General features: G+C 36.8%; 1 protein-coding gene and 1 pseudogene across 3 annotated transcripts in view; one reads left to right on the forward strand and one right to left on the reverse strand.

Moving 5' to 3' along the window:
• TBCA (tubulin folding cofactor A) overlaps window positions 1-23,700 on the forward strand; it is a 115,928-nt gene that overhangs the window by 48,891 nt on the left and 43,337 nt on the right. The gene's annotated exons all lie outside the window — the stretch shown is intronic.
• Window positions 4,201-8,202, reverse strand: LOC112919592 (ubiquitin-conjugating enzyme E2 N-like; annotated as a pseudogene).

A 23,700-nucleotide genomic window follows, 5' to 3' on the forward strand; every position in this document is an offset into this window, starting at 1 on the left:
GGCTTGAAGGTGGAGGTTTGGCTAATGGGTCCTGAAAACCTGCTTGGTGCAGGGTTGAGCAGGAACTAAGGCTAGAGAATAGAGAAGGCCAACAATATTACTTTCCAAAAGACCTTTTCCATGTTACTGTATTAATTCTTTTTGTTTTTTTTCCCCACTTTTATTGAGATATATTTGACATATGACATTGGTCCAAGGTGTACAGCATAATTATTTGATATATGTGTATGCATAGCAAAATGACTACCACAATAAGTTAAATCACCTCACAAATTTTTTTCTTTTGATGAGAACTTTTAAGACTACTCTCTTAGCAACTTTCAGATACATAATACAATATTTTCGATTTTTTGTTTTTTTGCATTTATTCTATGCAGAATTTACTCCTGGGCCACAAGTTTTTGTTTCTTCAGTTTCTTCTGGGATATCTTTTTCTTCTGTGCAACCTCCTCTTCTGGTTTAGGAACAGTCTGCTCTTTTTCAGTAAGAATCCTTTCAATGTGGCAGGGAGAGCTCATGAATGGGTTAATCCGGCTATGAGCCCTGTAATTTCTACGTCCCATCTTGGGGGCTTTGTTCACTTGGATGTGCTCAATGACTAGAGAATCTACATCTAAACCCTTAAGTTCAGCATTACTCTCTGCATTTTTAAGCATGTGCAGTAAAAATTCAGTACTCTTCGTGGGCCACCGACCCCGTGTCCAGCCCTACTATTCAGCCTGTGCACACCTACCAACTCCACCATTGTAGCAATGTAATGGCACTCATTGCTTCTGCAGAGTGACATCTTTCAGACACTTGGTGGCTTTTCGGATATACATATTCTTGATGGCCTGGGCAGTTGCATGCGTGTTCTTAAAGTGAACACGAAGATTTGAACCACTCGACTTGCGTGGTTTTGTAGGGTTTTCTGGGTCCAGCGAGTAGCGAACCATTTTTGGAGGTCACCTCAGGCCATTTGGGGGAAGAGCTATAATACAATATTGTTTTGATAGTAACTATATATCATCATGCTGTACATTGTATTCCCCCCAGAACTTATTTATAAATGGGAGTTTTCACCTTTTGACTACTTTTACCTATTTCCCCACCCTTATTTTTCGCGATCACCAATCTGTTCTCTATTTCTATGAGTTTGGGTTTTTTCAGATTCTACATAAAGTGAGATCATACAATATTTCCCTTTTTCTGATTTCATGGAGCATAATGCTGTCAGTGTCCATTTATGTGTTGCAAATGGCAGGATTTCCTTTTTGTAGTCGAATAATGTTCCATTTTATATATATATATACAGTTGACCCTTAAACAGCGTGGGGTTTGGGACATTGGCTGTCCCAGTGCAGTTGTCCCAGTGTCTTCAAGTACAGTTGAAAATCCACATAAACTTTTGATTCTTGCAAAACTTTACTAATAGCCTACTATTGACCAGAAGTCTTACTGATAACATAAACAATTAATATGTGTTTTATATGTTATATGTATTATATAATGTATTCTTACCATAACATATGCTAGAGAAAAGAAACTTATTTTAAAAATCATAAGGTAGAGAAAGTACATTCACAGTACTATACTATATAAGAAAAAAAAAAAGCACACATATAAGTGAGCCCATGCAGTTCAAACCGTTGTGTTTCAGGGCCAGCTTATATACAGCAACACATTTTCTTTATCTCTTCGTGTGTCACTGGAGGTTTAGGTTGTTTCCATGTCTTGGCTATTTAAATAATGTTGCAGTGATCATGGGAGTACAGATAACCTTTTTGAGATAGTGATATTTGTTCATTCTGATACTTTACGTTAAGTTTGGCACAGCACTTGTAGAGGAGAATTTTAATTTATTCTTGGTAATGTTTAATTTTTAACTTTACAATAAGTTTTGTTATTGTCATTATTATAGGTTTTAAAATCTAGCAGATATGCATACCCTTAATCTTCTCTACTTGTCCCCCCAACCAAAAGCAAGGTGTTTATTTCCATTCATTTATATTCATTCATGTTTTATTTTATATATCCTATGTAGGTCTCAAAATTGATAGTTTTTAAAATTTATAACACTTTTTAAACTGTCACGGCATTTCTAGTGTTAGATGAATTAAATAAAAGTAGTCTCAGGAGCTAACTTTGGCTTTTGTTCATAAAAAGAATAATTCTGATGATATTGTTTTTTTTTTTTAAGATTTTATTTATTTATTTATTCATGAGTGACACAGATAGAGAAGGAGAGACAAAGGTAGAAGGAGAAGCAGGCTCCATGAAGGAAGCCTGATATGGGACTCGATCCCAGGACTCCAGGATCACGCCCTGGACCAAAGGCAGACGCTCAACCTCTGAGCCACCCAGATGTCCCTGATTTTCTGTTTTTTGAATGGGCAGTATTTCACATAATACTTTGTGATAACTCTGGATCTGCATTTCAGACATCTTGTGGTGAACCCTGTGGCTTCTTCCTCAGTATCTATTTTTTCTTGTCTTGATATTTGCCTGCATTTTCATGCCAGTATCCATTATCTTTACCCATGTACACATAGCCCATATTGTTTAGAAAACTGCTCTACCTCCATCTTTTTTTAGCCAATCAGATTCCATTTCCTGGTGACAAATTGACTTGTGTGATTTAGGCTGATCTAAACAAGGTACATTTCAGAGCTTTTAGAATTCTGGCACAGAGTACTCTGTGGCTGGCAGCCTTCCTTTAGTACCCGGAGAATCTGGCTTTGGGATGAAACTTGTATTATGGATGGCAGAATGACATACCAAGGGAAATTTCTTGATGCTTTTGTTAACTGTTGAATCAGACAACCTTGAAGTATATCCTCCCTTGGATTGTAGTTACACAAGCCAAAAAATTCCTATAGTGTTTAAATTCCTTGAATTGAAATCATATTACCTCCACTTGAGTAGTAATTGAGATGCTTACTCTAATTTCCTTTTTTTTTTTTTAAGATTTTATTTATTTATTCATGATGACACACACACAGAGAGAGGCAGAGACATAGGCAGAGGGAGGAGCAGGCTCCATGCAAAGAGTCTGAGGTGGGACTCGATCCTGGGACTCCAGGATCATGCCCTGGGCGGAAGGCAGGTGCCCAAACCGCTGAGCCACCCAGGCTGCCCGTTACTCTAATTTCTAACTTCTGTATACCTTTGTATAACACAAGGGGGGATTTCCTTCACTGAACTGCCTAGAGATTGCCTTCTCTCTCCTTTCTCTCTCTCTCTTTTTGTTAATTTCTTTTTATTTTTCAGACAACACAAACATCTTCACATTTTTAGGAGGTAAAAAAAATAGCAGATACCGATGCTTTATGCATGCTCAGGGCCTGCTTATAAATACTCCATTCAGTGATATCCTAACACAAGTTTGCATCAGTGAAAAGAAACTGGCAAAATCCACCTCTTGCCATTCAACATGTCATATGGTGAAGACCAAAACAGAATGTTCCATCAGTTTTAATTTTTAAATATGATTGTCACATTAGGAAAATGAAATAAACACAGTAAAATAAACTGTACAAAGGCAAGGTAGAATAACAAAAAATATTTTACTAAAACATAAGATTTACAGAAGTTTCCAGACAAGCCATACAAAATAGTCACAAACTTTTTCTTGAAGGAAGGATTCTACCCTTGACAACAAAGTCACAATGTTATTAGGGCTGTGATGTTTGTTTAATGTTCCCATTTTGGTTCAGACAATCAAGCTTGTCCATCTATAGCATCTAAATAAAGTTAGACTTGGCTAGAGAGCATATTCTAAAGAACTGGTTAGCTGCTTTTAACCGATGCAATTAGATCACCATAAAAAGGGGGAAAGGAGCCCATAAAATTAAAATCAAACTACCTCTCCCCCTCAAAAATAATAATAAAGAAAAACACCCACACCTCTGCAGCTAACCCTGACAACTACCTTCATTCACAGTGCTTTATACTTAAACCATGATGGGGGAAATGAATAAAAGCAGAGAGGGGCCACTGCTTTTAAATGTTTCACAACAATCCAGATGGTACTTCTAGCCTCTGCTCATGTGAATCAGGACAAGACATAGATTTGCTCATGTGCATTTAATCACCAAAGGACTGAAGATATCTGGGCTTTTATTCTGTAATGTTTCTAAGACTGTGTCTATTAAATGCAGACAAAAAAGGAAGAAGTCTTGGCAGAACAGGAGAAGTAATGCACACTTGATCAGATCGATTTTATATATTATTCATGGCATAAAGCTTAGTCCATGCTCTAGCTGTTTCTATGGCTTGGGCTTCCTTGGTCTTCCACTGCTCTGCTACATCATTTGCTAACGGATCATCTGGATTGGGAGCACTTAACAAAGCCTGGATCGAAAGCAGAACTGTGTGGATCTGCAGTGCTGGGGACTACTTATCTTTCAAAAATATCTAAACATATTCTTCCCAGCTTGTCTACATTAGGATGATAAATTTTGGTCATGAAACGTACTTTAGGGGCTGCCATTGGGTATTCTTCTGGAAGGAATAGTTCAAGTTTAAAAGTCCCTCCCTCAAAGGGGGAATTCTGGAGGCCAGCAATGACCACATGAAAATAATGAGCATTGCTCTCATCTGGTTCTGCTTTAATGCCAGGAACTGGTTCTCCAGCAAATGCTGGGTTTCCTTGATAATCTGGCGGGTCAGCCGGCCATCATGTCAGATCCCGAGTTCGGCCTCTGCTCTCGACTCTCTCTTTTTGTTAATTTCTGTCTCACGTGCTCTTTTTTGTCTTTCTTTTTGTAAATTCTTTGCTGCTTTAGGCTCAACTTTGGCCCCTGTTTGCCTCCATTTCAGTGTCCTATTTGAGGTCTTATCCTCTCTATAAGAAATAGGGAAGGATACTCCACTCTCTTCCTTCAACCCTCCTTTTCACCTCCCAGATCTTTTTGTCCAGTTCAGAGCTATTTGGTTAGTGGGAGATGGAAGAGAGAAGAGGAGAAAGAGAAATGTCAGATTAACCTATTTTGCCTTGAAATCCCAACAACCCTTTTTCTTAGAGTCTGCCCTTCTGTCTCCTCCTACCTCCTGGGAGATAAAAGTGTCACCACTTCTGTGGCAAGGACTGTAAGGAATTAGGAGGCATTCTTGGTATCCAAGTTGAAATTCTGATTTTTTTTCTCATTTGAAGATTTTATTTTTTTATTCATGAGAGACAGAGAGAGAGGCAGACACACAGGCAGAGGGAGAAGCAGGCTCCATGCAGGGACCCCGACGTGGGACTCCATCTGGGTCTCCAGGATCATGCCCTGGGCTGAAGACAGATGCTCAACCACTGAGCCACCCAGGTGCCCCTGATTTTTTTTTTTTTTTCTTATTTAGAAGCCTAGTTATACATAGTATACATAGTATTCTGTCAAAAGTATTTCACACACATTGAATACTTAATAGGGTTAACTGGGCTCTTGTGACACAACTTATAAAACTTAACACCAAGTATAGCATTTTTACAATGGAAAACATATCTACTGAGATCTCTAGAACCCTGATCATAATAAACATCTTTGCAGCATAACTGAGGCCCTAGTTGGAAAATGCTTGTTATATTGTGTGATAACTTTATCTCATGTTTACTTTAATTTTTTTTAGTCTCTTGCTTTCATATATATTATCAGTCATTCACGTGTCTCTCACTATTCCTCCTTCTAATAACTTCTCTGTACTTCTGCCACTGTTCTTTTGCTACTACTAATCTATTTTAGGAGAACTCAGACTGTTTCTGCTGATCTCTAGATAGTGATGTGAAAATTGAGATTGCCAGAAGTCAGCTAATTACTGCTTTACTTCAACTAGACTTTCTTTCTCTAGCTACCATAATGTTGTATATTAATCTCCATCTGGATACAAGTTTCATAAGCAGGAATACAGAGGCCTGGCACAAAAATTTTGATAAATATTGTAAAATGAATGAATGATTTACTCTCTGACATTTTAAGCTTCTCGAGAACGGAAAAATGTCCTATTCTTCATTTCCTTTTAATATACTTAATGATACTTTAGAACAGTTTTTTGAACAATTTTCACAAAAGATCTGGTACAAACTCCCAAGATACAAAAAGATTTGCAGAAAAACATGAGTCTGCTGCCCCTGTGAACTAGCCACCCAGTTTTGCCCTCTTGGACCGAACTTCATTACTCATTTTTGTGTGTATGTGTATCGTTTGAGAGATATTTTGTGCATGCTCAAGTATTTTACATTTATGTCTTTAAAAACAAAAATGGGTACACCTGGATGGCTCAGCGGTTGAGTGTCTGCCTTCCACACAGGACGTCATCCTGGAGTCCTGGGATCAAGTCCTGCATCAGGCTCCCCGCAGGGAGCCTGCTTCTCCCTCTGTGTCTCTGCCTCTATTTATATCTCTCATAAATAAATAAATAAAATCTTTTTAAAAAAACCCACAAAAATAATAGTATACTTTCTAGACATGGTTGTGCACATTGCATTTTTTGTAGTTCTGTATTAGAACGTGTAGAGGAGCCTCTATTCCTTTTAATGGCTGTAGAGTATTCTGTATGGACATACCGTATTTTTTTAAATCCCCAAAACGGTTTAAAATGATGGACCTCTATATTGTTTCCATTATTTTACTGGTTTGGGAGATAGTGCAATGAATTTTCTTTTATATATGTAGTTTTACAAATGTGCAAGTATATCTGTAGAATAAATTCCTACAAGAGCGATTGCTGATGTAGAGGAGTAGAAACTTAACTTTTTTCTCTACCCTCCTAAATACTCTGGCTGAGCCCAAATAAATTAAACTGATTAAAGATAGATCAACAAGAGAAAACAAATAGACGTTTATTAACACTCAAATACATGGGAATACTTAGTATTGAGTAACTTAATGGGGTGGTTAGAACTTGGCCTTAGCATTGTAACAAAAGAACACTTAACTTGTAGAGTAGTGGTAAGACAAAGGAAAAACACTTTGAGTTTCTAGCAAAAAGTAAGAAGGTAAATATTTATGGGGAACTAACTAAAGGAAGTTAAGGGCTAATCAGTAAAGTTTGTTATGTAGATTCCTCTTGTGCCATTTCTGGAGTTGTGTCTGGTGATTAACTCTGTCCTCTGGTAGAAAAGGGAGGGGAGACACAAATTTATGTCCTGCTTTTAGGTAAACAGGGGAAGGACTTCTTATATCTGCTTTTTTCTCACTTGAATTCAATTCAAAATTGAATTGATGCCAAAGTGGCACATTTTGGGGTGGCATATCTGCTATGCTTCCCTGGCTTAGTGATATTTGTGTTTTAAATACTGCAAGTTAGCCTCTAAAGAGTTATATAATTCCACTAATAATTTAATACATTATTTTCTTAACATGCAATTTAACACCCTTGTCTGGAAGAATAAAACTGTATGAGTTGAAATGCATATTGTTTAGATTTTTTAAAAGTATTTTCCACATTGTTGAAAATGACAAGAATGTATGTGGCATGCAGGTATGCTAAACAATTTAAATTCATATCACTTCTAAATATAGCCCTAAAAGGAGAAAATCTTTTCCTTTGAAACACTTAAAGGGCACAGCTGATAAAGTAAAGGTTAAAGATTCTCTCTTTTGTTTCTCTCTCTCTTTTCCTCTTGTCCTTCCTCCTCTTCCCCATGTCACCCCCCCCCCCCCGCCCCGCCCAAACAGACAAGAAGGGTAGATGGTTTGTTCAGGATTACTCAACTAATTATCGGTAGAGCCAGAGCTGGAAAACTTTCTAAAATTGCTACATTATGCTCTAATCGGAATGACTTTTCTAAGCTCTAAAAAAAAAAAATTAAGTTTAATTTTATTCAAAGTTTGGTCCTTGAAAGTCAGTTCAGGGCAGCCCAGGTGGCTCAAGGGTTTAGCGCCGCCTTCAGCCCAGGGCGTGATCCTGGGGACCCAGGATCGAGTACCACGTCAGGTTCTCTGCATGGAGCTTGCTTCTCCCTCTGCCTGTGTCTCTGCCTCTCTCTGTGTGTGTGTCTCATGAATAAGTAAATAAAATCTTAAAAAAAAAAAAAAAAAAGGAAAATAAGTTCAGTAAACTTTAACCATAAGATATTTTTGTTTTATTGAAATTTTGAATTTAATGAAATTGAAATTTTTAGAATTTCAGTTTTTAAACAATAGATTTATGATATCTAAAGAACATATCTAATCTATTGGTTATACTAGACCTAAGTTAGTTTAATAACCAGGCCAGCTTTACTTTGTAAACATCCATTTTGTATCCTGTTCTACATTAGTAATCTTACTAGGAAAGCACGTGAATTGCTTTGGTTTCTGAGAAGATTAATCTTGATTTCTCCCCACTGGAGAAATTTTGGAGATTACATTTATATTGTTGAAAATGATAAGGTAGAAAAGATTAGGTATATAGATGTGCTGAACAATTTAAATATTGAACAGAGTCCTAAAAGGAAAAAACATTTTTCAAATACACATGTAAAATTGGAAAACCTAAAATCTAAAGAAAAATACAAATAGAAACTTTGTTTCAAACACTATTGCCAAAGAATCTTTCTGGCCAGATAGACTAAGAAGAAGCAGAAAAAAACTTTAAAAGACCAATAACACCTTGCTAATAAGGACTAATAGATACTTAAACTGATGAAAGTGATTCAGACAACAGCATATTAACCCCCTACTGTGCCATGTTTTAAGCTGTTAATAGACATTAGCCTTTTAAAGAAAGACTAACACTTTTATTCGTTTTCTAAGCTTTTGATACATTAGTGAACTGTTAGAGCCACTTGGTGTATTTGATTCTTGTAAGTCAGTGCATTTTCCAGAATACTTTTAAGAAAAGCTAACTGCTCTGAAACTTTAGATTTTGCATAGTCTCTGATTTCTTAATATAATTAAGAAATAACTTTACATTTTGATTGCTCTATTTTTTGTAGAAGTTATACAGGAAGAATAAATACTAATGTTTCTCACTGACAGAGAATGTTAAGTATGGGAAAACGATCATTATTAGCTTTGGTCTTTAAAAAAATTTTTTTTAATTTATGTATTAAGGCCAGAATTTTTTCAAAAAATTTCCAGTAGTATGTCAATGAAAATATAAATATAATTAGTTATTTTCCATAAATACATGTAATTCTTAAAGATGTAGCCTTGAGCTATATGTATGTAAAAATGAGAAGGAAGGACTTTAAAAGTGTGATTTACTTTAAAATGTAAATAAACTTTGATATTGACTTCTTACTAATTAGAATAGTAATTTAGTTTTTTGGTTGCATTGCTTTTTTAGAGATTGCATCAGCAGTTTTTTAGAGATTAATAGTTTTTGGATGTTCTATGTCTTGTGTTTCATAGTAATCTCAACTACAAAGCTAGTAGAGATTTGATGTGGTTGTAGAACAATTTTGTCTTAAATTAATTGATTACGTAACAGAAGTAAATGTTGAATATATTGACTGGATTAAATCATGTGATGTAGGTGATTTGGATAAGTTAATTTACAAAAAAATTGGGACTTTGATAATTCTTTATTTTATTTTATTTTTTTGATAATTCTTTAAAGTAAAAACAGAAGCAGAGTATTTAATTTGTCCAGACGGTACATTTTTTGTGATCACAAAAATGAATGCAAATATATAGAGTGCATTTCTGTTATTTCTCATGCCTATTCGAAACCAAGGGGGAAAAATGGAGTAAAATGCTTAATTGAGAATGCCTTATAAAGTTTATGAACTTGTATCATGACTACCAAGTTAATATCTGAAGAGCAGGTTTAGGTCTAAGAATTGAGTTTATTCTTGAAGGGAATATTGAGGCATAGCTTTTTGGGCTAGCATTAGTCTTTTGATTAAGATCAAGTTATACCAGTCGATCTTCTGTATCCTGGAATAGATGTTTTCTATGAAGTTAAGATAGGGACGCCTGGGTGGCTCAGTAGGTTAAGTGCCTGACTCTTCATTTCAGCTCAGGTCATGATCTCAGGGTTTTGAGATCGAGCCCCATATCGAGCTCTGTGGTAGGCGTGGAACCTGCTTTAAGATTCTTTCTTTCCTTCTCCCTCAATCCCCACCACTCTCTCCTCTAAAAAAATTAATTAAAATAAGATAAATCCCCTTTTCCATATTATTTTAATATCAAATTCTCCAATTTAATGTCTCACTTAGCTGGAGTTTTGTTTTCGTAAATCAGAAATAGTAGAAACAGTGAACAGATCTTGAATGGCAAGTTTAAGATGATTCTAAAGGCTGAAATTCCCTACTGAGAACCAATTAGATAAAAACTGTTCATTCTTCATATGCAGTTTTACTACTGTTGGAGCAACGGTATCAATAGATTTGGAGAGATCAACAATCAGTTCTCTTCCCAGCAGCAAGCATACAGAAGTTCGTCTTCCTTTTAGTTTTAAATGGGCACTACAGCACTTGAAAATCCTTGTCTGAAAAAAAAAAGAAAGAAAGAAAGAAAATCCTTGTCTGTTTTCTCATGGGAAAAACATTTTCCAGTAAGCAGAGTTGAACAATTTTGGTGAGATAAGATATGAGATGCTAACTGGTACCACCCTATTAACTATTAGTAACTACTGTGAATCTGAACTATGATAAATTTTCCTATGCCTGAGGATTCCTTTATTTGATTTATCTCAACATCATTGAACATTTGCTGTTGTAAGGTACTATGCCAAATATTGGCCATTGTTCCCCAGAACTTTGTTACTATATTTTTGCCAAAAGCAACCCCCTATACTATCAGCAATTCTTAGTTGGAAGTGCTGTGTAACACATAACATGTGCTATCCTAACCTAACATCCTTAACATCAGATGTTCAAGTATATATACTCATTGTGAAAATTCAGAGTAGTGTCTTCCTTCCTTATTTGAGGTAAAATTGTGAAGTTAGTGATACTTCATTTAGAATTCAGTGGTATTACACTTAGATAAACTAAGTTTGTACCAGAGTTATGTTGATTTTAGTAGTAAAGAAGGTATTTTGGATTCCTAATATTACAGCATTGTTCTGAATTTCAAATAAATATAACGCAAGTACTGCTTTGAAATCAGTAAGAGATGAGAAAAATGCTGAAAAGGGAAAGGCAGTCATATCATTTTATAATTGGCTTGCTGAATACTAGTGTTTTCTGCTTCTAAAATTTCTTTTCATTACCTCCTGTCCCCACCTTTAGCTTCCTTTTGCTTATTTTGGCAACATAAAAAGGTGTGGAAATAGCAATGTTAGTTGATGCTTTTTTAGCTTGTGCTGTGTGCCATACATTAGCTAAACACTTCATGTGTGTGTCATTTGAGAGCTTGTTTGGAGGTTTTATCAGGGGAGCGCAGCTTCTCATATATCCTTGACTGAAGAATGGTCCTCCTCTCCTGGGGATTGTCGTCTTTTTTGACCAAGTGTGCAGCTTTGGGAGGGATGCACATGGAGTGGTGAGGGAGGAAGGGGACACCCACCCAGACAGCCAGATCAGCTGAATCAACCCTGGTGATCAGTGGGGTGACAAATGTCGCAGCCAGATCACTCTCACATCTGATGTGTGTGTTTCATTTGAGCTTCATAGTTCTTATGTGTAGTTGCTGTGAGCCTCATTTTATAGATGAAATTGAGGTGTTTTTTTTTTTTCCAGGTGAAATTGAGTTTAAGTATTTTGCCCCCAAGTAAACAGCTAGGAAGTAGGTAGACCCAGGATAGGAGCACCTGTTGGGTGATCCCAATGCACTGACCTTTTTATACTTTGACAAATTTATAAAAGGGCTAAGACTGACTAGGTTAATGGGTGTAGATGGATGAGTAACATGTTCTGTGTTCTAGGAGCTTGTGGTACTAAGGAAAGACAAAAATCATGTAATTAAAGACAATATTTACTGAGCCTAGACAAAGTTATGACAAACTGCTTGCAAGTTAGGGTTTTTTCAGTCTTGGCACTTTTGATATTTTGGGCTTAATAGCTTCTTGGCTGGGTGCTGGGGAAAGCTCCTTTACATTGGAGGGTTTTTAGTGGCATCCTTAGTCTCTATCCATTAGATGCCAGTATCACGTGCATGTGCACGTGGGCGCGCACACACAGACACATTTTTGTATGTGAAGAACTTGTGGTGGCCATGAGCATGGAACTTGAAGACCTCATAGAGAGAGAGTGTAATTAAGTATGAGTCCAGCTACTGGACTGTGAAATCTCACACTACATTTTTCCCAGTGCCGTGCTTCCCATGAGCTGATGACAGCCAATGGTATACAGACCTTTTCTTGGATGATATGGGATTTCCCTAATGACTTTGGCCTGAGGATTCCCTAGTGGCCTTGCCAGACCTTCTTAAAAACACATGGCAGTCTAGGAGGCTACCTCTTAAACTTTCCTTGGTCTTTCCTGCACTCAGGGTCAGGCTTGTATCTTGGTCTGATGACTCTTCTAGCCTCCTCCAGCTCCCTTCTCATTTTTCTCTCTCATGGGTATTTGCACTGATAAAATCCTTACAAATTCAATACCATGTTAATGTTTTCTGGCTAACAAATTGAGTGACTTTCAAAAGGACACACAGGTATGAAGCAGCAGAATGAATTCTGCAATCTAGAGTTTAGATCTGTTTGTGTATACTTCTAACCATTATATGCTATCTTTTAGTAAGGCAGTACTTTTGACTCTGACATTTCTTTCTCCTAGTCAGTCAGTGTTTTGAGTCTAATGATATAAAATATCATAGTTCGTAGTTCATTATCAAATCTTTAAGAATTCCTAATAGCCCAACTAAGAGTATTCTGGCTATTGATCATCATGTTGATAGATGATGACATGGAATTGGAGAAAATATTATAGACAGTAAATGTTTTGTTGAGGGATATGTTCTGAGATTTTCTCAAATGCCCAAATTTGCAAACAGTAATTTTCTTATATTCCTTTACTTCTTATTGCCACTACCACTAGTATTTGACTTTCATTTCTTGTTCTTTTTCCTCAAAGAAACAAATTTGGTTTGGTGTGTTTTAATTCATTTACTGGTGTTCCATTACTCACAAGGACAATATAAGGAATAGAATAGTGACATTGAGATTGGATGCTGGATAGTTGTCAGACTCATTGACCATACTGGTGACTGACTTACTCTTGAACACTATCTTCACAGCTCATAACCTTCAGAATTGTATTTAAACAATATTAAAATTATATTATTTGAACGTTTTGGGGTATTTACTGAGTTAAGTCCTCAAATGTTAAGTCTCCAAATGTCTTCAGTATTCTCTTGGAGACCATTGGCATATAAAGAAAAATCATTGAGGTCCTTTTACAAAAATAACTTAGATTTTTTTCTTTTCTTTAGAATGTAAAATGTTGAACTTACCTAATTTTTAATTAGAGATCTTAAAAATATGAAACAGTGTTCAGTAAGAATAAGTGTTAGGAATTTTCTACACTTTAAAAAGAAAAAAAAGAATTTTCTACACTTTTGTTTGATGGCCGGTAAGGTAGGGAGAAGGATAGGGATGAGTGAAAGAAGTGTTGCAGGTAGATACATAAGATACTAGAAAAGAGAAGTAAGGGATGGAAAAAAAGGAGTAAATCTTACTTGCTTTGGGCTATGGGCCTCAGGTAACTTTTTAATTATACTACCCATTAAAGGACTAAACTCCTTGAGAGTGCCAAAACATAATCTCTTTGTAGTCTCCAGAATCCAGGAAGGTGCCTTGAATTTAGTAATTTTCAAGAAGCCTTTGGTTCATAGCAAAGTGACTGGTGATGAATCCGTGCTCACAATTCTTCAAATATTTGAATACTTAATTGTTTAGAGTGTTCTGAGTGGGATAATTAGAGTGACCTCTCAGGATAAAAAGTATTCCCTGAACTGTATCAGCAGCAACTTGAAGGGTAGGTGAAATTGAGCCAAGGGCCAAATCTAGGCTCAAGCCAATTTCCTTCTCTATTTTGGGGCTTGGTAAACATAAAAGTTGTTGGTAAACAACGTTTGAATATAAAGTCTCTCTTCAGATCTTCTCTGAATGTGCAGCTACCTCTGACTAGAATATTCCCCAACATACTGCTCTGAATAATACTGACTAGTCCTTAACTTTTATGTCTCTTCTTGAGTATTCTTTATGAAGTTTTCCCTGGCTAATGGATGAATCCCGTGCTCTTTGTATATGTCCTGCATATCATCAAACCTATAGACTTCCCTGCAGTACGCACCCTCACTTCCCTTATTCTTCCTCTTAAAATCAGAGATCTGAACCTCTCTTACCTAAAGTCAGCATTCTACCTGTGCTCTCAATCCCATCTCCTTGCTCTGTTTGTTTTTTCTCTTCTCTGTGCCTTTGATCTCTACCGGTATTCAAGCATGCTGCAATTACCAGCATCTTAAAGATTTATTAATGTATGAGAGGTAGAGGGAGCTCGTGGGCAACCCGGGTGGCTCAGCGGTTTAGCGCCGCCTTCAGCCCAGGGCCTGCCTGATCCTGGAGACCCGGGATCGAGTCCCACATCAGGCTCCCTGCATGGAACCTGCTTCTCCCTCTGCCTGTGTCTCTGCCTGCCTCTCTCTCTCTTTCTCTCTCTCTCTCTCTCATGAATAAAAAAATCTTAAAAAAATGGAGCTCGTAAGAGAGCCTGTGGTGGGCGAGGGGCAGAGGGAAAGAATCTTCTAACACACTCCCTGCTGAGCACAAATGAGAGACAGGGCTTGATCTTACAACCCATGAGATCAAGAGGAGCCGAAATCAAGAGGTTGAAGCTTAACCTACTGAGCCTCCCAGGTGCCCCTGAACTCACTAACATCTTAATCAAAAGCATAAAGCTTTTTCTCTTTTCCCTCCCTAGGATCCAGACTTGTCAAAAGCCATGTCTGTACTCAGAGCCTCCATGATCCCACCTCCCAGTCAATTCTTAACCTATTGTAATCTTTCCTTACCAAGAGAAGTGAAACAAAAGTCACCCATAGTATCTTTTTTTTTTTTTTAATTTTTATTTATTTATGATAGTCACACAGAGAGAGAGAGAGAGAGAGAGGCAGAGACACAGGCAGAGGGAGAAGCAGGCTCCATGCACCGGGAGCCTGACGTGGGATTCGATCCCGGGTCTCCAGGATTGCGCCCTGGGCCAAAGGCAGGCGCCAAACCGCTGTGCCACCCAGGGATCCCCACCCATAGTATCTTAATAGTCTTTATCTTGATTTACTAGCAGCAGTTGACAGAATTACCCTCTCCTTCCTTCTTAAAAGATTTATAATTCTATTCTTTTGTTTTTTTAAGATTTTGTTTATTTACTCATGAGAGACCCAGAGAGAGGGGCACAGACACAGGCAGAGGTAGAAGCAGGCTCCATGCAGGGAGCCCGATGTGGGACTTGATCCAGGGTCTCCAGGATCACGCCCTGGGGGCTCTAAACTACTGAGCCACCCCGGCTGCCCTCCTATTCTTTTTTTGCTACAGTGATCTGGTTTTCCTTCTACCTCTTATCCCCTCCTTAGTCCTACTTTTGGTTTCTCCTTCTTTTGTTATTTATGCAACAGATTATTGAGCCACTAATATATGACAGATATTGCCTGAGTGATAGAGATATAATGACGACTAAAACTAGTATAAAAAGTCTCATCACAAGAAATAAAATGTTGTAACTTACATATAGTGATTTTTTTTTTAAGATTTTATTTATTTATTCATGAGAGACATAGAGAGGGGCAGAGACACAGGCAGAGGCAGAAGCAGGCTCCCCTGAGGGAGCCTGACACAAGACTCAATCCCAGACACCAAGATCGTGCCCTGAGCCACAGGCAGATGCTCAACCGCTGAGCCACCCAGGCATCCCAAGTGGTGGATGTTATTAACTAGACTTATTGTGGTGATCATTTTGTAATATTTTGCAATAGTTATATTTACACCTGAAACTAGTATGTCAGTTATACCTCAATTAAAAAGAAAAGATGTAGTTGTTGCATTAATGCAGCTTGCCCTCTCTTAAGTGTTCTCTGGGGTCTATCTGGTCTCTTTTCCCCTTTCACTCTGTGAAGACTTCATTTTTTTTTTTTTAAGATTTTATTTATTTATTCATAGAGACACAGAGAGAGAGAGGCAGAGATACAGGCAGAGGGAGAAGCAGGCTCCACACAGAGAGCCTGACGTGGGGCTCGATCCAGGGTCTCCAGGATCACGCCCTGGGCTGCAGGCGGCGCTAAACCGCTGCACCACCAGGGCTGCCCTCTGTGAGCACTTCAATGACCAGTCTCACCCACTCCTGTGACCTCAGTTGTTTATGACTCCCACATGTGTATCCTTAGCCCAGACATTTCTCTTGAACTCCAGGTCTGGTTACCTCTTGACATTTCTACTTTAATGTCACAGAAACATCTTAAATATAACATGATCTAAAAGGTATTACAGTAGTTCCACCCGTACCCCTTGCCAATCTGTTTTCTCGCTTTTCACAGTCTCAGGTCACTGTAGTCTAATGATACGTCACAATGCCTGCATCATTCACCTCACTTCATCTCATCACGTAAGCATTTCATCATCTCCTGCCATCACAAGAAGTGAGTACAGTCCAATTAGATATTTTGAGAGAGACTACATTCACGTAACTTTTATTACAATATTTTGTTCTATTTTATTATTGTTATTGATCTCTTATTCCTATTTCATAAATTGAATTTTATCATAGGTATATATGTTTAGGAAAAAACTAGTGGATATAGGGTTCTGTACTATCCACAGTTTCAGGCATCTAGTAAGGGTCTTGCCACTTATCCCGCATGGATAAGGGACTACTGCTGTAGTTTTATGTTTTTCCTCTCCCACACTCTTCCTCTAGAGTTCCTTATGTCAGGTAGTGGTACTACCATACCACCATCGGCCCAGTTACCTTTGGCTTCTGCCTCTCCTTTGTCTTCCCACATCCATCATGCACTACAGTTAAAATAAGTTTCAAGTTTATATCTCACTTCCCCCTGTTACCACTCTGGAGTAGGCTACCACTGTCTTTCTCTGGAATCACTACCTCACTATCCTTGTTTGCCTAGCCCTAGTCATCCTCTTACTGTTACATTCTCCATATTGCAGTCATAGTGATCTTTTTTTAACTAAAATGTGATTATGTCACTCACCAGATAGGACTATCTAATACATTTAGGAATAATCCAGACTCTTTAGTATGATCTTACAAGATTTTATGCTGCTCCCTCTCCTCTCTTGGTTAGTTTTGTCTCTTACTAGTCTCCTACACATTCATGAACCAACTTTACTTAATCCTCAAACAACGTACCATATTCTATCCCACTTTAGAATCTTTTGTGCTCTTTTTTAGTACCTAAAATGCTACATCCCTGCTTGCTACTCCTGCATATACTCTTTTCTTCTTTGCTCTGCTAGTTCTTAATCATCAGATCCTAACTTGACATCACTTTCTGGGGAAAGCTTTCCCTAACATCCCTCCTCCAACTCCCATTTAATTTGTGTCTGCTTTAAAAGACAAATATTTTCCCCAAAAGATTAGTGTATTTTCCCGAAAGAGTTGTGGTTATGGAATACGTTTTAGATTTTAAATGTGGCATTCTCATTTGGGAACTGGGTTTCTGGTTGTAAATTTCTTTATTATGTGTTTGGTTCTTTTTTTTGTTTTGTTTTGTTTTGTTTTGTTTTTGGCCCCCAGGGAACCTTTTAGTTGCTACTATGTTTCAAAAGTAGAAAAAAAAGAGATGGACTTGACTAGTAGTTTATTTTTTTTAATATTTTTTTTCTTTCTTTATTTATGATAGTCACACAGAGAGAGAGAGATCTTACATCATGACAGTATACATATACACACATGACTGAAACAAAGATTTAATGAAATATTCCAATTTTTGCCACTAAACGATGCATTCTTATTTCCAATTCCGTTCTATTTTCTTTCATTGAAACAATGATGATCACAATCCACTGAATTGATTTTGGGAGTCTTGGAGTGCAACCCTGACTAATGGATTACAGCCAAGCATTTGGGAATGCTCCTATAGAAGTAGGTAGTGGCTAGAATCTATATTCAAACTAGCCACTTCAACAAGCAGAATCTCAGCCAAGCAGGAGCCCTTGGTATGGGAAGGACATGACTAACAATTACTCAATACCTGCATGATGCAGCATTGGACCAAGAACTGGGCTTATTTTATATTAACTATCATATTTTAGAGCAGTTGATCTGTTTTATATGAGGAAACTGAGGCTCAAAGGCAGGTGACTCACTTAAGACCATATATATAGAAAAGGTCAAAACTAAGATTTGAACTTAATGCAAGTTAGTCTGCCTAACTCCAAAGCCTATGCATTTGCACCATATCTCTGTTTCTCCAAGTAAGTAACATTGTAATATACGTGCTAAACTTGGAAGGGGATTAGTGACATTTAGGTGTCTTCAAAATTTTATAGTGGAAAATAACAATAAAAAGCACCATTAAATGTGAGTTGAGACAGGCATAAACATTGACAAACAGTTAAATAGTGATAGATTATATTGGCTTTCCAGTGAGCTTAAGTTCTTCATGCCTCTGCTCATCCAAGAGGTAGAGGTAATATCCTTAAGGCTCAGATATATGGGGTTTTCTTGTTGGTAAGGTAAATGAAATGTTGAGGCTTTACTACTGCATCAGAGCAGATAATAAGGCAATTAGAACTGTTAAATTGATGAAACACCAGACTGGGATGAGTTATGTCATGAATTGCAAAGAAACAAGAAATTTTACAGCAACTTCTGAGACTAAAGATGAAAGATATCTCAGTAAAATGAAGGGAAATTGATAGTTAAAGTGCTAGATTTATTGACCTGAAAAATCCAACTAAGCATTTTAGGGCCAGTTTCAGGATATTTATTAGCTTTGTAAATAAATAGAAAAAGATTGTCAGTTTATGCTGATAGTTTAATTTTTTCTATTAATAAAATGAATTTAGGATGTGTTTCTTCCTCTCCATTTTGTTGAGTTGTGATGCACCCTTGGAATCTTCTGATCCAACCTCCTCATTTTACAGATGTTGAACCTTAGACCTGGAAAAATTAAGCTCTTTACTCAGGGTCGCATTAACAAAGTCAAGAATTAGAACTGGAACCCTGGTTACCTGGTCATACGAGCCTTTTGTATTTGTGTAGAAAGCCTCAGAAGTGGCTATATCTGTTGGTTTAAACAAACCAGAAATGATTCAGTTATAAGATCTATCTTCCTTTAGAAACCTTTTTTTGGGATGTTATTCTCATGTTTCCACAAGTCCTTTCTAAGTTCCAGAAGCCATATACACGTATGCCTCTAGTTTAAACAGGCACAACTAAATTCCATTGTCACTAAGTGTTAGATCTTGCATATCCATCCTCTATATGATTTTTAATGTGAATACACAGAATGACTGTTAATTGAGATATTATTTATGCAAACAGCTCACTATAAAGCATTATATAGGTATATGTGATCAAGATACAGCTATTTGGTCAAAGTTATTTGGAGAAGAAATCACTTTAAGAGAATTAAAATTTTGCTAGGTGAGTTGACAAAAAAGCTTCCTGGAGGAGATGACATTTGAGGCATATCTTGAGTGAGTAGTAGGGATGAGGTGGGGGGAGGAGGTAGGGATAGGAGGTGAGGAGTTATTTCCTCTTAGCAAAAGAAGTAAGATAAAAATGTCCAAAGCTCATTTTGAAAATGAATAGGGCATATTTGGGACGTAGCATGGATATTATGATTGAAGGGTAGAAAGCATGAAGTATATAATGAAAATATACTCTGAGGGTCTTTAATATTCTTCTGAGAAATTTGGAATTCTATAGATATTATTTCTGTTGGAGTATTTGAGTAAAGCAAGGGAATTCTGGTGACAGTTTGAAAGCTACATTGTGGAGGTGTAGAGAACAGTAGTTTCCTAGTGTTTCATAGTTTTTTTTTGTTTTGTTTTTTGTTTTTTTTCCCCAGCTAGATTAGAACTTAAAACCATGGTCTGTGGACCTCTGATGGACTGTGTCTAGTTAAGTGCTATGTAGTAGTGGTTGTACAAGGTTTACTTTAAATGAGTGAATTTCTGCTTAGAAAATTGGGCAGCCCAGGTAGCTCAGCGGTTTAGCGCTACCTTCAGCTCAGGGCATGATCCTGGAGACCTGGGATTGAGTCCCACCTCAGGCTCCCTGCATGGAGTCTGCTTCTCTGTGTGTGTGTGTGTGTGTGTGTGTGTGTGTGTGTGTGTGTCTCATAAATAAATAAGTAAAATCTTAAAAAAAAAAATTTCTTGTGGTGGAGATAATCCTGTTTTATTTTGTTCTGCTTTTAATGTAAATCTATAAATAAAGCATATTAAAATTGGCCTTTGCTTGTTTGCCACCAGCTAATGACACCACTTAGAATGCATGTAAGGTATGTACAAAATAATTGAAGATTGAACAATAAACATATAGGAATGTGAAGGACAAATTAAGCCAAATAAACTTGAACACTCTTAGTGTGTTTACTTTTTGGTGTTTTTTGGCAGTTTACTCTTTATTGATTTAAAAATGAAGGAAACATGTAGCAAAATAAAAGTCAAAGAGGGAGAATGTCAGATATTTTATATCTTCATAATCTAACCTAGGTCATGAGGAACCTCCATTTATTGATATACCATTATTCTTTCCTCAGATTATTAAATAGTATCTTCTAGCTCCAGGATTTGGTTCAAAACTTAAGCAAAAAACCCAAACAAATCCATTAGTCATTTAGAATAAGACCATACATTTCACAAATGGCATTGTGTTTACTTTTTAATAGGATAGAATTATAGAATTAATACTCATTGGAGGGAAGCTAATATCTAATTTCACTAAAATGAATAATATTTTAGGAAATTTAAATTCAAGTTAGTTGTAAATATGAACTAAAAACTAGCAGTTGAATGATATCAAGGGTAATGATGGCACCATATAGAATGGGGGTTAGTGCTCTGAATGGTACCAGAGGTGTTATGTTAAATATGCTTTCATTTTAAATCATATTAATTACCTGGAAGAAGACATGTAAGAAAATCCACAAAGGATGCAAATTTTAGATTGTAATTAAAGAACTGAAAAGTGATGAGACATGCCTAGGTAGATAAACACAGTGAAATTTCATTTGTAAAATTAATTCCCTTGAGGGGAAAATGGAGCAGATTAAATGCACTAAAAAATTTTGCTTCTAGTTTGTCATTTACCAATCTGAGTAAACATTGAGTACCTCGATTCAGAGTCTGTCTTTTCATGTTATAATTCTTTTTATGTATGTAAGATATCATCAAACCAAAACCTCTTCCTAAGAAACAAAACCAAAATTGTTAACTGTCTTTTACTTTATCATTAAGTTAAAATACTATTTTTTGTGGAAACTGCTTTCTTTTTTTTTAAGATTTTATTTATTTATTTGACAGAGAGAGCATGATTGGGGACAAAGGGAGAAGGAGAAGTGGGCTCCCCACTGAGCAGCAGGGAGCCTGATGGGGGCTTGATTCCAGGACCCTGGGATCATAACCTGAGCCAAAGGCAGATTGCTCAACTGACTGAGCCACCCAGGCACCCCAGAAACTGCTTTCTTATCCACATAAAACCCAGAAGCCATAAAGATAAGATTGAGAGATTTAACTATATAAACATTATAAAATAAAAATTTCCTAGGGAAATAGAGCAAAAATGAAGGAAGAAGGAAGAAAAACAAGATAGACAGATGACACATTAGGAAAGTACTTACCAACTGACAGATAAAGGATGAAGATCTAGAATATACAAAGAACTATCAATTGATAAAGAGAGGAAGACACCAGTATAAAAATAGTTGTGAATATAAACAGGAAATTTGCACATAAAGTAATAGGTTTGGATAACATATGAAATGTTAATAGTAACACTATAAACTACATATGGTTTGTAAGCAGTTTACAGGTATCAACCCGTTTCCTAGCTACTATTATTGGCAGATACTACTATTATATTTGCTTTACAGTTGAAACAGGCACCAAGAGTTTAGGTAATTTTGAACTAGTGGAACCAGCATTTAACCTGGTTCTAGACTCTACCCATGATTATATCTCACTAATAATCCCAGAAATGCAAGTAAGCACAGCAATAATATTATCGGTCACCTATAATATTGGCATAAATGAAAATACCAGTACCAAATGTTGTTGAGAGAAATGGGCTCTCACTGTTGGGAAATATCAATTGTTACTATCTCAGTAGAGGTGAGTTTTACAAATGTACATACCATTTGACTTAGAAACACCATGCTAAGATTTTCATCTAGAGAAGATAAGCAGAGAATGGTATAGATGTATGGACAATGATGTCATCTCACTGTTTATAATAATATTAAAGAATTGGAAACACTATAAATATTCATTGATAAGGTGTTACTTAAGGTATTTTGCATGCAATTAATGAAACTATATAGTCATTAAAAAATACTTGGTGTAGGGCTGTATGCATGCCGTGGAAGGACTTCTACAATCTATTGAGTGTGACTAGATTGAGATCACCATGAGGGAAGGGATAGTAGTTATTTTATTCATTGTTCACTGCTCGGTACATTGCAAGCATGTGCTATAACAAAAGTGGACATGCTGGATGGATGGATGGGTCGGAGGGTGGGTGGAAGGAAGGAAAGGAAAAGGATATGGTAAAAAGTAAAGATTCTAAGATTTGAAACTGGAAGCTTTCTGTTCTTGTACTCTCTTAGTAATAGCACCTTGTTTGAACTCAAGTCTTTTAAAACATTGATGTTCCACAAGTATTTCTGTAAGGAGGAACAAGTTAGCTTGCATTAACATATGTATTAGTTTTCTAGAGCTGCTATAACAAAATTACCACAAACTGGGTGACTTAATACAATTAAATTTATTCTCTCAGATTTCTGGACGCTGGAAGTCTGCAATCAGGGTGTCAGTAGGGCCATGATCCTCGCTTCAAAGGCTCTAGGATAGAATCTTTTCTTGCCTTTTCTAGCCTTTGGTGGTTGCCAACTATCTTTAGTGTTCTTGGCTTATGGCAGTTTAACTCCAGTCTCTGCTTCTGCCTTCTTCTTGTGTGACTTCTCTATTAAAGACCCCAGTCATTGGATTTAGGGTCCACTCCAATCCATTATGACCTCATCTCAATGAATTATCTCTACAAAGAACCTGTTTCCAAATAAGATCACATTCTGAGGTCCTGAGTGGACCTGAAATTTGGGCGATACTATACAACCCACTACAACATCTCAGCTGAATACAGCCTTAAGGACAGACTCTCTGAATATCCAAGCTATCAAGTTTTACTTTTTAAAAAGTACCAAAAATTATTTCAGTGTATTAATAAGTTGGCATTCTAGCATTATACATTAGCCTCATTAATCACCGTTATTCTACCCTTAAAACATGATTCCATTCTTAGTGGGGTGACAAAATAAGTTTTGAGCCTAAGAACCAGAACCTAGGGTGTGATTAATTGACCAAGGAAGGGAAGGCTTTTTTAGGCCATTTCAATAGACTATCTCCTGACCTCTCCAAGTAGAACACGACTAGACAGTCATCAGCTCCACGAGTCTTCGTTTTTCTTGTTTGAATTTCCATTAAAATTTTGTTTTTAAGCAGAGCCTAGCAGCATCATTTAACCTTTTTTTAAGTATTCAGATTTATCACTGTTCTGTACTGTAAATAAGGTAAAACTCATTTAGGCATTATCAGGTTGTTGAGGCTTTATATTCTACTTGAAGTGCCTAACTGCCTTAGTTTATAAGGTTCTTCTTTTTCTACTCTAGTTAGATGTTTATCATTGATTCT

This window comes from Vulpes vulpes, chromosome 14 (assembly GCF_048418805.1).
Source record: "Vulpes vulpes isolate BD-2025 chromosome 14, VulVul3, whole genome shotgun sequence".
In the NCBI taxonomy this organism is placed as follows: Eukaryota; Metazoa; Chordata; class Mammalia; order Carnivora; family Canidae; genus Vulpes; species Vulpes vulpes.